Source organism: Chiloscyllium punctatum, chromosome 36 (assembly GCF_047496795.1).
Source record: "Chiloscyllium punctatum isolate Juve2018m chromosome 36, sChiPun1.3, whole genome shotgun sequence".
NCBI lineage: Eukaryota > Metazoa > Chordata > Chondrichthyes > Orectolobiformes > Hemiscylliidae > Chiloscyllium > Chiloscyllium punctatum.
In genome coordinates, this window is record NC_092774.1 from 9,185,209 (window position 1) to 9,197,333 (window position 12,125).

A 12,125-nucleotide genomic window follows, 5' to 3' on the forward strand; every position below is an offset into this window, starting at 1 on the left:
GCTGAGTTGGACCGAAGGGTCTGTTTCCGTGCTGTGCATCTCTATGGCTGCCCCCAGATTGTGTGCTTTTTGAACAAAATAGAATGTAACTGCAAATGAAATGATCTGAAGGAGCTGGTGTTGGATTGGGGTGGACAAAGTTAAAAAAGAAATCACACACACACAACACCAGGAACTGTGACCTGGAGTTGTGGGGTTTTTTTAACTCTGCAAATGAAAGACAAGAGATTTTGCAAAGTCTCCTCCCCTCCACCCCTTGGAGGAAGGGCAGCCCAACGCACAGGCGCAGTCGCGGCTCGATCTTTCGAGCGAGGGGCAGCGGTTTCCCTGGAAACTGTTGCTCCTGGAGAAAGGGGCGGGGAAACAATGCCCAGCCCAGCCCAGCCCAGCCCAGCCGCCCCTGGAACCCGCGGACGTCATCGCCGAGCCCGGTGATTCCTTTTGGCTCCACCCTGCATTGTGGACGTCACGATGCGGAAGTTGTCCCCATGAGCTTCAGAGTGGAACTCCCGCCCCTGGGCAATTTCTGGGAGCAATGTCTCTCCCCTTCTTCACGCTGGGAGTAAAGCAACTGAATCCAGGAAGGTTTGGCCCCATTTCTCCATCTTTAGTGAAAGGTATGTGATATCTCTTGTTATATTTGTGGGGATTGTAACTTAATATGGGACAGAGATAGGTTTCTTGTACATGTGCAGTGTGTTTATGGTCACCAAACTCTGATTTATAACTAACAACCTAGTCTTTTAGATTAGATTCCCTACAGTGTGGAAACAGGCCCTTTGGGCCAACAAGTGCACGCCGACCCTCCGAAGAGCAACCCACCCAGACCTGAGACCCCCTGACTAATGCACCTAACACTACGGGCAATTTAGCATGGCAAACCCACCCAACCTGCACATCTCTGGACTGTGGGAGGAAACCCACGCAGAGAATGTGCAAACTCCATCCAGACAGTCGCCCGAGGTGGCAATTGAACCCGGGCCCCTGGCGTTGTGAGGTAGCAGTGCTAACCACTGAGCCCGTAAACAATGCTTTATATCGATTATACAGTTCCATTCGTAGAATAATGCTGACACTGCAGGAGTCCACTCAGCAACTGAAGTCCCTGTTAATGCGAAAGCGTAATGCTGGAAAAAGCACAGCAGGTCAGGCAGCATCCGGAAAGAGAGTCAACGTTTCGCACAGGACCCTTCTTCAGTTGCCTGAAACGTCGACCCACTCTCTCTCTCTCTCTCGGATGCTGCCTGGCCTGCTGTGCTTTGTTTCCAGTGCCACACTTCATCAACTCTGACTCTCCAACATCTGCAGTCCTCAATATCTCCTAACTCTCTGCAGAGCCAACGGCTCTATATTTCGGGAACTCTGCAAAAAACTTACTTTTCCCACGTGTCTGTCCGATCTAATTTTGAAGTTATGGACTGTTCCACTTCCTTACAGGCAGCTACTCCAGAATTTGAAGATTCACCAATGAAATTATATTCATCCCCACTTTCCCCTGTGGATCAGTCATGAGATATACTCCCATGTCTTACATTTTTAGTCTCCTCGTATGGTCATATTTGCATTAGGGTCGTACAGTATAGAAACAGGCCCATCGGCCCATTGTGTCTACACTAACCAACAAGCACCAAGTTACACGAATGCCAGTTACCTGTACTTGGTCTGTAGTCTGCTATGCTCCCCTGCATTTTAAGTACTCACCTTAAATGCTGCTTAAACGTTGTGACAGTACCTGCCTCAAGAGTGTCTACCCTACTCCGGGGATCAAAGAAAGTTTTTTTTCGCAAATTTCCTCTAAACCATACACCCCTCACCTTAAGCTTATTTCTTCCGGCCTTAACCACGTGGGAAGAGATTGTCATGATCTGCTCTGTCTGTGCCCCTCATAATTTTGTCCCAATCCGATCCCCACTCTGCCTCCTCGGCTCCAGGGGAAACAAACTCGGCCTAATCCAGTCTCTCCTCATGCCATCCCAGGCAACATCCTGGTGAATCTCCCCGACACCCTCTGCAGTGCAATCACGTCCTTCCGATAGTTTGGCCACCAGAAACTGCGCATAGTGTTCCATCGGCAGCTTGGCCAGTGTTTTGGAAAGTTGGAGCAAGATTACCTTCCAGGTCGCCTGAGACCTTCCTCCCCACTATCAACAGCACCCCTAATTCTAGTGTCATGGGCAGACTTACTAATTGTGAGTTCTATGTTCACATCCAAGTCGTTAATGTACAGACCAAATAGCAGCACTTCACCGGAGGAGCACTGATGATGTTACCTAGAGTGGTGTCGAAACATCTGCAAACTTTGTTTTAAATTTCTACCCAGTCAGGCCTGTTGTAACGTCTTCTGTCTTTTGCAGGACATCAGAAGAGGAGGACTGGCAGGCAGAAATCTCAAACTGAACACTGCGTCGAGACCTAGATTGATTATTTGGAGATTTGTGCTTTTCTTTTGGGTGAAAACTTTAAAAATCTCAGTGGAAGAGGCACCAGGAAGAGTGCTTCACTGCACTGTCGTGGAAAGATCATTGCTCCGTCATGCAGCCTGGAAAATATTTTGGAATGTTTCGCGCTGGCCAGATGCTGGAATCCAAATGAGTACCCTTTGTTGTAGCATGCATTCGGTTTAAAATAACGAGCCTGAGCAACGCCGTGGAGAAGCTGTGGGAGTATGGCGACTGTACTTACATTTTTAGTACAGCCCATCCCAAATGGAGATGCATCGCTGGAGTCACACTGGAGAGAGGCCGTTGGACCGCTCGGAGCGCGGGATGGGATTCAGCCGCTGTTCAACCTGCAGACCCACCGGCGGGTCCACACCGGGGAGAGGTCTTGTCGCCTGCTCCGCCTGCGGGTAAAGGGCTTCGCTCGGTTCTCCGTCCTCCTTGGCCACCTGCAATCGCGGGGCTTCGGTTCCCTCTGCTCGCCCACTCCTGCCTAGGGCGGGGTAGCGCCCTCGGGCCACTGTCTGTGTGGAGTTTGCACATACTCTCCCCCCACCTCCCGTGTCTGTGTGGGACTAACTTCGGGTGCTCCGGTTTCCTCCCACAGTCCAAAGATGTGCAGGTTCGGGTGGATTGACCGTGCTACATTACCCATAGTGCCCCAGGGATGTGCAGGTTAGGGTGGATTGGCCGTGCTAGATTACCCATAGTGCTCCAGGGATGTGCAGTTTAGGGTGGATTGGCAGTGCTACATTACCCATAGTTCCCAGGGATGTGCAGGTTAGGGTGGATTGGCCGTGCTACATTACCCATAGTTCCCAGGGATGTGCAGGTTAGGGTGGATTGGCCGTGCTAAATTACCCATAGTCCCCAGGGATGTGTAGGTTCGGGTGGATTGGCCGTGCTACATTACTGGATTAGTGGTGCTGGAAGAGCACAGCAGTTCAGGCAGCATCCAACGCGCAGCGAAATCGACGTTTCGGGCAAAAGCCCTTTATCGATGAAGGGCTTTTGCCCGAAACGTCGATTTCGCTGCTTGTTGGATGCTGCCTGAACTGCTGTGCTCTTCCAGCACCACTAATCCAGTATTTGGTTTTCAGCATCTGCAGTCATTGTTTTTACCGTGCTACATTACCCATAGTGTACTGGGATGTGCAGTTTAGGGTGGATTGGCCATGCTAAATTACCCATATTTTCCAAGGATGTGCAGATTAGGGTGGATTGGCCATACTAAATTACCCCTAGTGTCCAGGGATGTGCAGGTTAGAGTGGTTTGGCTGTGCTAAATTACCCGTAGTGCCCAGGGATGTGCAGGTTAGGGTGGATTGGCCATACTAAATTACCCATATTGTCCAGGGATGTGCACTTCAAGGTGGATTGACCGTACTAAATTACCCATAGTGCCCAGGCATTTGCAGAGTGGAGTGGACTGGCCGTGCTAAATTACCCATTGTGTCCAGAGATGTGCAAGTTACGGTTAATTGGCCGTGCTGAAATACCCATAGTGCCCAAGGATGTGCAGGTTAGGGTGGATTGGCCAGGCTAAATTACCCACAGCATCCAGGGATGTGTATGTTCGGGTGGATTGGCAGTGCTATGTTGTCCCCTCGTGTCCAGGGATGTGTAGGTCAGTTTAGCATGGCCAATCCACTTGAATCTACTCATCCCTGCATACTATAGGACAATTTAGCATGGTCAACCCACCCTCACCTGCACATCCCTCGACACTGTGGGACAATGAGCTTGGCCAGAGTGACCAGCGATGTCAGGTCAGGTAGATTGGCCACCCTAAGTTTTCCCATCGTGTTCAAAGATGTGCAGTCTTGGTGGATAATGTCAGGGGTGTGTCTGTGAGGGGATGCTCTTTGGAGGGTCAGTGTGCCCTCCACTGTTGGGATTCTATGACTCTCGGACTGGGCCACATTTGTTCTGGCAGTGGGTGAAGTGGGAAGAGTCTTTCTGTTGCACAGGCCACTCTCGCCCACTTTGCTTCCAGTGAGGCTGATGCTCTTTGAGCGGGGGACTGTGCATTCCCACTGAAATGATCCACGGAACCTGTTGAAGGGCATTTATTTTACCCTGGGTCGTCAACAGTGCTTTTCTTATTGCCACAGGTAGATGTGAAATAAATATGTTTGGCCCTGTTCCATTTGAGTCTGCAGCACAGGATCAGCCCAGTCAGCTCAATTGGACTCTCAGTATTTATACTCCACCCTCCCTTCTTCATGTCCACCAGCTTTCTGTTCCTTTGTCCCTTTTGTACGTACACCTCTTCTCCTTAAATATATTCCTGCTCACTGTGGGAGCGAGTTCCACAGCCTCACCACTGGCTGGCGAAAAAGGTTTCTCATCAACTTTTGCTATTCACAAAATTTTAAAACTTTGGAGAACATTACCATTCCCTTTTTCCATAATTTTTTTTAAAAAAAATGTGTCTAACCTTTCTTGGTCTCAATGCTCTCCGTTTTGGTATTTAAACTTGCGAATTTGTGCTTCAGTTTCTCCAATGACTGGGTTTCCTGGGTTTTTTTTTTCACCTCTGGAGCAGGTGGGACTTGAGCCTGGACCTCCTGGTCCAGGGTAGAGACACTACTGCTGCACCACAAGAGGGCCAATGACTTTTTCTCTTTTTAATTTCTTTTTTTTTCTAATTTAATTATTTTTTCACGTCAAACTGTTCGTAGATGTTATTACGCATCTCTGGAGTGCGTGGGACTTGAACCGGAACTTCCTGGTCTGGGGTAGAGACACTACTGCTGCACCACAAGATGGCCAAAGACATTTTTTTCCCGACTTTTCTACGTTTTATGTGATTTTTTTTTCCTTTTTTCTTTGTTTTGTTTTTTTTTCTTTTTTTTTCCTTTTCTTTCTTTTCATTTCTCTTTTTTTTCCCCTTTGTTCTCATTTAACTTTATTTTGTCAACCTGTTTGGAGATGTCATTACATATCTCTGGAACAGGTAGGCCCTGAATCCCAGTCCAGGTAAAGGGTCGTCACCTCTGCACCGCAATAGGGCCAATGACTTTTTTTTTTATTAAACCTTTTTTGCTCAGAGATGGTATTGCAGATCTCTGGAGTAAGGGGGATTTGAACCTGGACTTCCTGATCTGAGGTAGAGACATTACTGCTGCAACAGAAAAGGGTAAAGACTTTTTTTCTTTTTGCTGTACTGCAACAAGGCCAATGACTTTTTTTAAAACCTATTTTGCTCTGTTCAGAGATGTACGTCAAGGGGGTGGGGACACAACCACTGCACACCAAGAGGGCCATGGGTCTGCTTGACTTTTATTGTGGAGTAGGTGGGATTTGAACCCTGGGTTGAACCCAGGGTGGAGGGACATTACTGCTGCACCGCAATAGGGCCAATAACGTTTTTTTTTGTTAAATCTTCATCAAGCTGTTTTAACATTAGGTTAGATTCCCTACAGTATGGAAACAGGCCCTTCAGCCCAACAAGTCCACACCGACCCTCCGAAGAGTAACCCATCCAGACCCAATCCCCATATTTACCCTGACTAATGCACCCAACGCATCTCTAGAGCTGGTGGGACTTGAACCCAGGCCTCCTGCTCCAGGGGGAGGGACACTACTATTATGACACGGGGTAAACCCCTCTGCTAATTTAACCCCGACACACACAGAAGCTCACCCCGTGCTGTAATCTGTTTAAATTTAGAGAAGCAAAGAACTTTCCCAGAGGTCACTATTTAAATTGAAAATTAACAATTTTATTCTTTTCAATCCACAAGAGAACATTAAACAACTCCTTTCACTTAAACCTATCCTTTACCTCCCTTTCTGCAATACAGGTTCGATTTAAAAACCCAATCAAGATTTCCAACAAAAAAAAATTCAAATTTCAAAACCAGCCCGCTGTCGAATCTTCTCTTTGTATCTTCCTCTGTCGTCGTTTCTTCAGTATGTTACCTCACAGATCGTTCATGTGAACAGTTGCCGTTCAGGCAGCTATTGGGCTTAGCATCTCTACTTTGGTTTACTTGGCGTTTCTTCCCCTAACTGTTCAAAATGTACCCCAAAACCTCTGATCATTTCATTAGTTTGAAGTCACTCCCAAACAGTAAAATTCAAATTCGATTGGATTTTTTAAAAAACATTTTTTCTCCCTTCACCCCATGTGTGTGTGCAGGTGTGAGACACAGTGCAAGAGACAAGGTGCATGAATCTTTATTCAGTTTCCACCACCAGGAAGAAAGAAAACACCCGAGTGGCCAGTGACAAGCACTGCCCTTCACATCAAAGGGCAATGCTGCGTGATCAAAACAGTGAAGGGGAGGACAGGCATTAAATCAGAGTTGGAGGGGGAAATAATACACTCCACCCCCTGTGGCACCCACCTCTCCCTGAACAGCTCAAGGGTGTTGGTGGACACCGTGTGCTCCTTTTCCAGAGACACCCGGGCTCTCTCATAACCGCAGAACAGTCGGGCCTAATGACCCCCCTCCACAGCCCACTGCCCGGACCTGTTTATGGCCAGTTTGGCCAGGCTCGATTGGATTTTAGTATCTGGGGCATAATTTAAACTTGGCCATAATTGGCCGAACTTGAATTAGTTTTTGTTCAATGGCAACACAACCCCAGTTATTTGTTTGGAACCAAGTGTTACATTTTGACCTTGTTCAGGATTCTGTGCTTTCAGTCAGTCCTTGTGAGCTTCCTCTCTTAGAGGTACAGTACACACCTCCACCTTCGTAAAACTACCACTGAACCACAAAGGGAGCAAACACGGGGTTTCCTTTTTCGAAATGGAGTTGAGAAACGGTGACAGTGCTCCTCATGGAAGCTCACCCTGATTCAAAATATGTTGAAGAGGGTGCCTGGGGAAGGATGGGGAATTCTGGGAGCAGATGTACGAGACTGACACGAGGGCAGACGAGGAGACCGTTCAGCTCATTGAATCCACGCCACCCTGTGCAGTTCAGAGCAGGCAGTCGACTCATTCCAACCGCCCCTCACGTTCATGCCAGCTTTTTTTTTTTGGCAGGCTGTCCAGTAACGTGCTAATTCTGTGTGTAAAAAGAATCTGCAATTGGGATGAATGTACCAGCAGAGAGATCTTCAAATTCTGCCATTCGAACCTACCTGAATAATTGTGTGGAACCACCTGGCTGCTTGTGATGCAGTGCCCACATCACTTTCTCCAAAGCCCGACAGTGAAGGAAGAGGTTGTTCGGCCCACCGGGTCTGCACCAGCTGTCCAAACGGCATCCCACCCCAGCTATCCCTGTAACCCCACACTTGCCATGGCTAATCCACCCAAAGAGTACACCAGGCCATCGTCACTGCTGTAATGTAGGTCGACCTGTGGAGTTGTTTCGTTTTTAAAAAAATCTGTCACTTGTTCAGTGTTCGAAATAACAACGTCAAGGAAGCCAGTTTGAAAAACGTGGCTCCCTCTTCCATCCCACATCCTGGAACATCATTAACTAAAAAACAAACAGCCACAAAGCAGCGTCATTCGAAGAGGAACCTGGATTCAGTTTATCGAGGGACTCCAGAGACGACTGCAGTGTAAAGGCTGGATCTCCATTTTAAACATTTACTCCTGCAGAAAGCGCAATGTTTCTGGAAACCGCAGAGCCAACGAGAAATTGCTTGAGCAAAGACGTTCGTTTCGCTGAGCATCGCCTTCTGTCAAAAGTCCAACTCCTCCTTCGATCAGTTTTCCCACAAAGTTGGCTTTTTGATCTGGTGTGTATTGTATCCATTCAAATGTATTAATGAAGGTGAGCCTTAAAGTGGGTTTCGATTAATCAATCTATATTTGCCGTAAGACTGTAACATTGTTCATTCTGTGTGTATAAAGAATCTGCAATTGAGATGAATGTACTAGCAGAGAGATTTTCAAATTCTGCCATTTGAACCTACCTGAGTAATTGTGTGGAATCACCTGGTTGCTTGTGATGCAGTGATAATGTCCCTACCTACAAGCCAGGAGGCCTGGGTTCAAGTCCCACTTGCCTCAGTGGTGTGCCTGAACAGGTTGACGGAAAATATCTCTCAAATCAGCTCAACGGATCACAGGAAACCGTTCATTTGAGAGTGGCTGGGGAAACTGACCGGAGATCCGATTTTAGATTAGATTAGATTACTTACAGTGTGGAAACAGGCCCTTCGGCCCAACAAGTCCACACTGCCCCGCCGAAGCGTAACCCACCCATACCCCTACATCTACATCTACCCCTTACCTAACACTACGGGCAATTTAGCATGGCCAATTCACCTGACCTGCACATCTTTGGACTGTGGGAGGAAACCGGAGCACCCGGAGGAAACCCACGCAGACACGGGGAGAACGTGCAAACTCCACACAGTCAGTCGCCTGAGGCGGGAATTGAACCCGGGTCTCCGGCGCTGTGAGGCAGCAGTGCTAACCACTGTGCCACCGTGCCGCCCACTAACTGATTTTAACTGAACCCGGGAACGAAACTGATGACCGAAACCTACTTTACCCGTGAGGTGATGGTCACGTCAATGGTGAGGCCACCTTTGGAACACCGGATTCAATTCCGGTCTCCCTGGCCTCGGAAACGAGTTGTGATAGGGTGCAGGAAAGATTTACAAGGATGTTGGAGGGTTTGAGCTGTAGGGAGAGACCGAATAGGCTGTTTTCCCGGAAGCTGAGGGGTGACCTTTATCCAGGTTTACAAAATCATGAGGGGCATGGGTCGGGAAAACTTTCCAAGGTTCGGGGAGTTCAAGACTGGAGGCCACAGGGGAGAGGGGAAAGATTTGAAAGGGACCCAACGGGCAGCCTTTTCAAGTCGAGGGCGGTGGGGGTATGGACGAGGTTTGCCAAAGGAAGTGGTGGAGGCTGGTACAATTACAGCATTGAAAAGGCACCTGGACGGGGACATAAATAGGAAGGGTTGAGGGAGATATGCGCCAAGTACTGGTCAATGGGACAAGATTATTTCAGGATATCTGTTCGGCAGAGACGAGTCGGACTGAACGGTCTGTTTCCGCGCTGTGCAACTCTGACCCTTTCGTGGGGAGCTGACATCCGCCATCTCCTGACACCCTGTTAGGAGAGAACCGTGAAATTCCGACAATACCCCAAGAGGCATTTGGCCCATTGGATCTGAGCGATCCTCCGAAGAGCATCCCGCCCAGACCCTTTCCCTGTAACTCTGCGTGGCTAACCCTGCATAGAAAGGGAGGCAATTGCCTTGGTGTAGTCCCGTTAGACCATTCACCCAGAGACCCAGGTACGGTTCCAGGGGACCCGGCTCTGAATCGTGCCACGGGCAGCCAGTGGTATTTGAATTCAAAGGCAAAACGTGGAATTAAGATTTTCAGTCATTTTTCCACTGGAATAAAGAGTCCAATGACACCCATAAACTCATTGTAGATTGTCAGGAAAATCCCATATGGTTGACCAATGTCCTTCAAGGAAGGAGACTGCCATCCTTACCCTGGTCTGGCTGACATGTGACTACCATCCCCCCCACCCCCCCGCCCCCCCGACCCTCCCCACACAGCAAAGTGGTTGACTCTTAATTGCCCTCTGGGGAAATTAGGGAGGGGCAGTGTGAGACCCCCTCATCCTGTGAATAAATAAAGAAACTCTGGGACGATATCTCACGGCCAAACCACCTAACATCTTCGGAAACCTGCGCAGACACCCGGGGAGAGAAAGTGCAAACTCCACCCAGATAGTCATTGAATCCCCACAAGTACAGAAACCGGTCCATTTGGACCAACACGTCCGCACCAACCCACCGAAGAGTAACCCACCCAGACGCATTCCCCTACTCTACGTTTACCCCGACGAATGCATCTAACCGACAGATCCCTGGACTCTATGGGACAATTTAGAATTGGGTAATCCAACCCAGCCTGCACAACCCTGGGCACTATGGGTAATTTGGCACGGCCAATCCACCCTAACCTACACATCCCTGGGCACTATGGGTAATTTGGCACGGCCAATCCACCCTAACCTGCACATCCCTGGGCACTATGGGTAATTTGGCACGGTCAATCCACCCTAACCTGCACATCCCTGGGCACTATGGGTAATTTGGCACGGCCAATCCACCCTAACCTGCACATCCCTGGGCACTATGGGTAATTTAGCACGGCCAATCCACCCTAACCTGCACATCCCTGGGGCACTATGGGTAATTTAGCACGGCCAATCCACCCTAACCTGCATAAATTTGGACTGTGGGAGGAAACCGGAGCAAACGCAGTATGGACAGTCACCCGAGGGTGGGGATCGAACTGGGGTCCCAGGTTCCGGGAGGCAGCCGCGCTCACCCACTGAGCCGCCGTGCCCAGCCCCCCCCCCCCACCCCCCACCAAAGCGACTGCCGGTGAACCCGCTGGTGCCTCCGCAGGTAGGACGGCGGCATTGAAGCGCATATCCCGCACCGGGAGCTGGGAGGGAAAAGGCTTCTCCCCGGTGTGGACCCGGCCACGGGCTTCCAGCTCGGACGGGGAGCGGAAGCGCTTCTGACAGTCACCGTGTTTCCGTGATTTCTCCATCGGCTGCGTCGCCCTCTCTCTCAAGATCCGACACTCGGGTAGAAATCCACGTGGAACAGCTAGGATTGAGACGATACTGTTTCCAGGCTGCACAGCTCAGTTCACGCACATGTTCAGATTTGGGCTCTCCCAGACACACCGAAGTTTATGCAGAATGCACTCCTTGACTTGCTGCGCTTTTCCAGCACCGCTAATCCAGAATCCGGTTTCCAGCCTCTGCCGTCATTGTTTTTACTTTGACTTGCACCGACTCTGTGACTGAGAATACACAACACAGCTTACAGGTCTCTATAACGAAATGTGAAATCGTACTCAATGTCCATTATTGCCAAATTGTGAAAACAAAAATCTTTCGATCCTACAATCCCCATCGTGTGGAAACAGGCCATTCAGCCCGACAAGTCCACGCCGACCCTCTGGAAAGCATCCCACCCAGATCCATCCCCCTACCCTATCCCTCTGACCCCACATCACCCAGGAATCCTGAAGAAGGGCTGATGCCCGAAACGTCGATTCTCCTGTTCCTTGGATGCTGCCTGACCTGCTGCGCTTTTCCAGCAACACATTTTCAGCTCTGATCTCCAGCATCTGCAATCCTCACTTTCTCCTCGGGCAATTTAGCTTGGCCAATTCACCTGACCTGCACACTTTTTAGACTGTGGGAAGGAAACCAGAGCACCCAGAGGAAACCCATGTGGACACAGAGAACATGGTTAAAAATCGTACAACACCAGGTTATAGTCTAACAGGTTTAATTGGAAGCACACTAGCTTTCGGAGCGACGCTACTTTATCAGGTGACAGTCACCTGTTTTTCTTTATAGATATTTTTATTGGAAATTTAACATTTTTACAAGTTTAGAAAAAGGAAGAAAACTCTCAAGTACAAACATTAATATACAAATTAAATCTTGAATAAATAATAACCAAAGTTTAACAAAAGAAAAATACCGAGAGAAAAAAAACAAAACTAACTACTAATCTAACCTACAACTAACCAGAGTGTACAATTAAGTCTCTTACGTTATTCAAATAAGAGAAAGAAAAAAAAACAACAGATAACACAGACATTGGGTAGTGAGATACATGCTCGGAATGTGTTAACATCAAATCTAACAAAACCCGGATTCGTGCGGGATTCCTCTCCCAAGGGGCCCCGGACCAGCCAGCTTCGCAATTT

General features: G+C 48.7%; 1 long non-coding RNA gene across 2 annotated transcripts; it reads left to right on the forward strand.

Moving 5' to 3' along the window:
• The first annotated feature begins 330 nt into the window (after positions 1-330).
• On the forward strand, positions 331-8,281 carry LOC140460211 (uncharacterized). Of its 2 annotated transcripts, none has more exons than XR_011953913.1 (3): positions 331-617; positions 2,355-2,848; positions 6,248-8,281. It is a non-coding gene; the product is annotated as an uncharacterized lncRNA (long non-coding RNA). The 2 variants fall into 2 exon arrangements; XR_011953912.1 differs by having other exon boundaries at positions 347-617; positions 7,441-8,281.
• Positions 8,282-12,125: the final 3,844 nt, after the last annotated feature.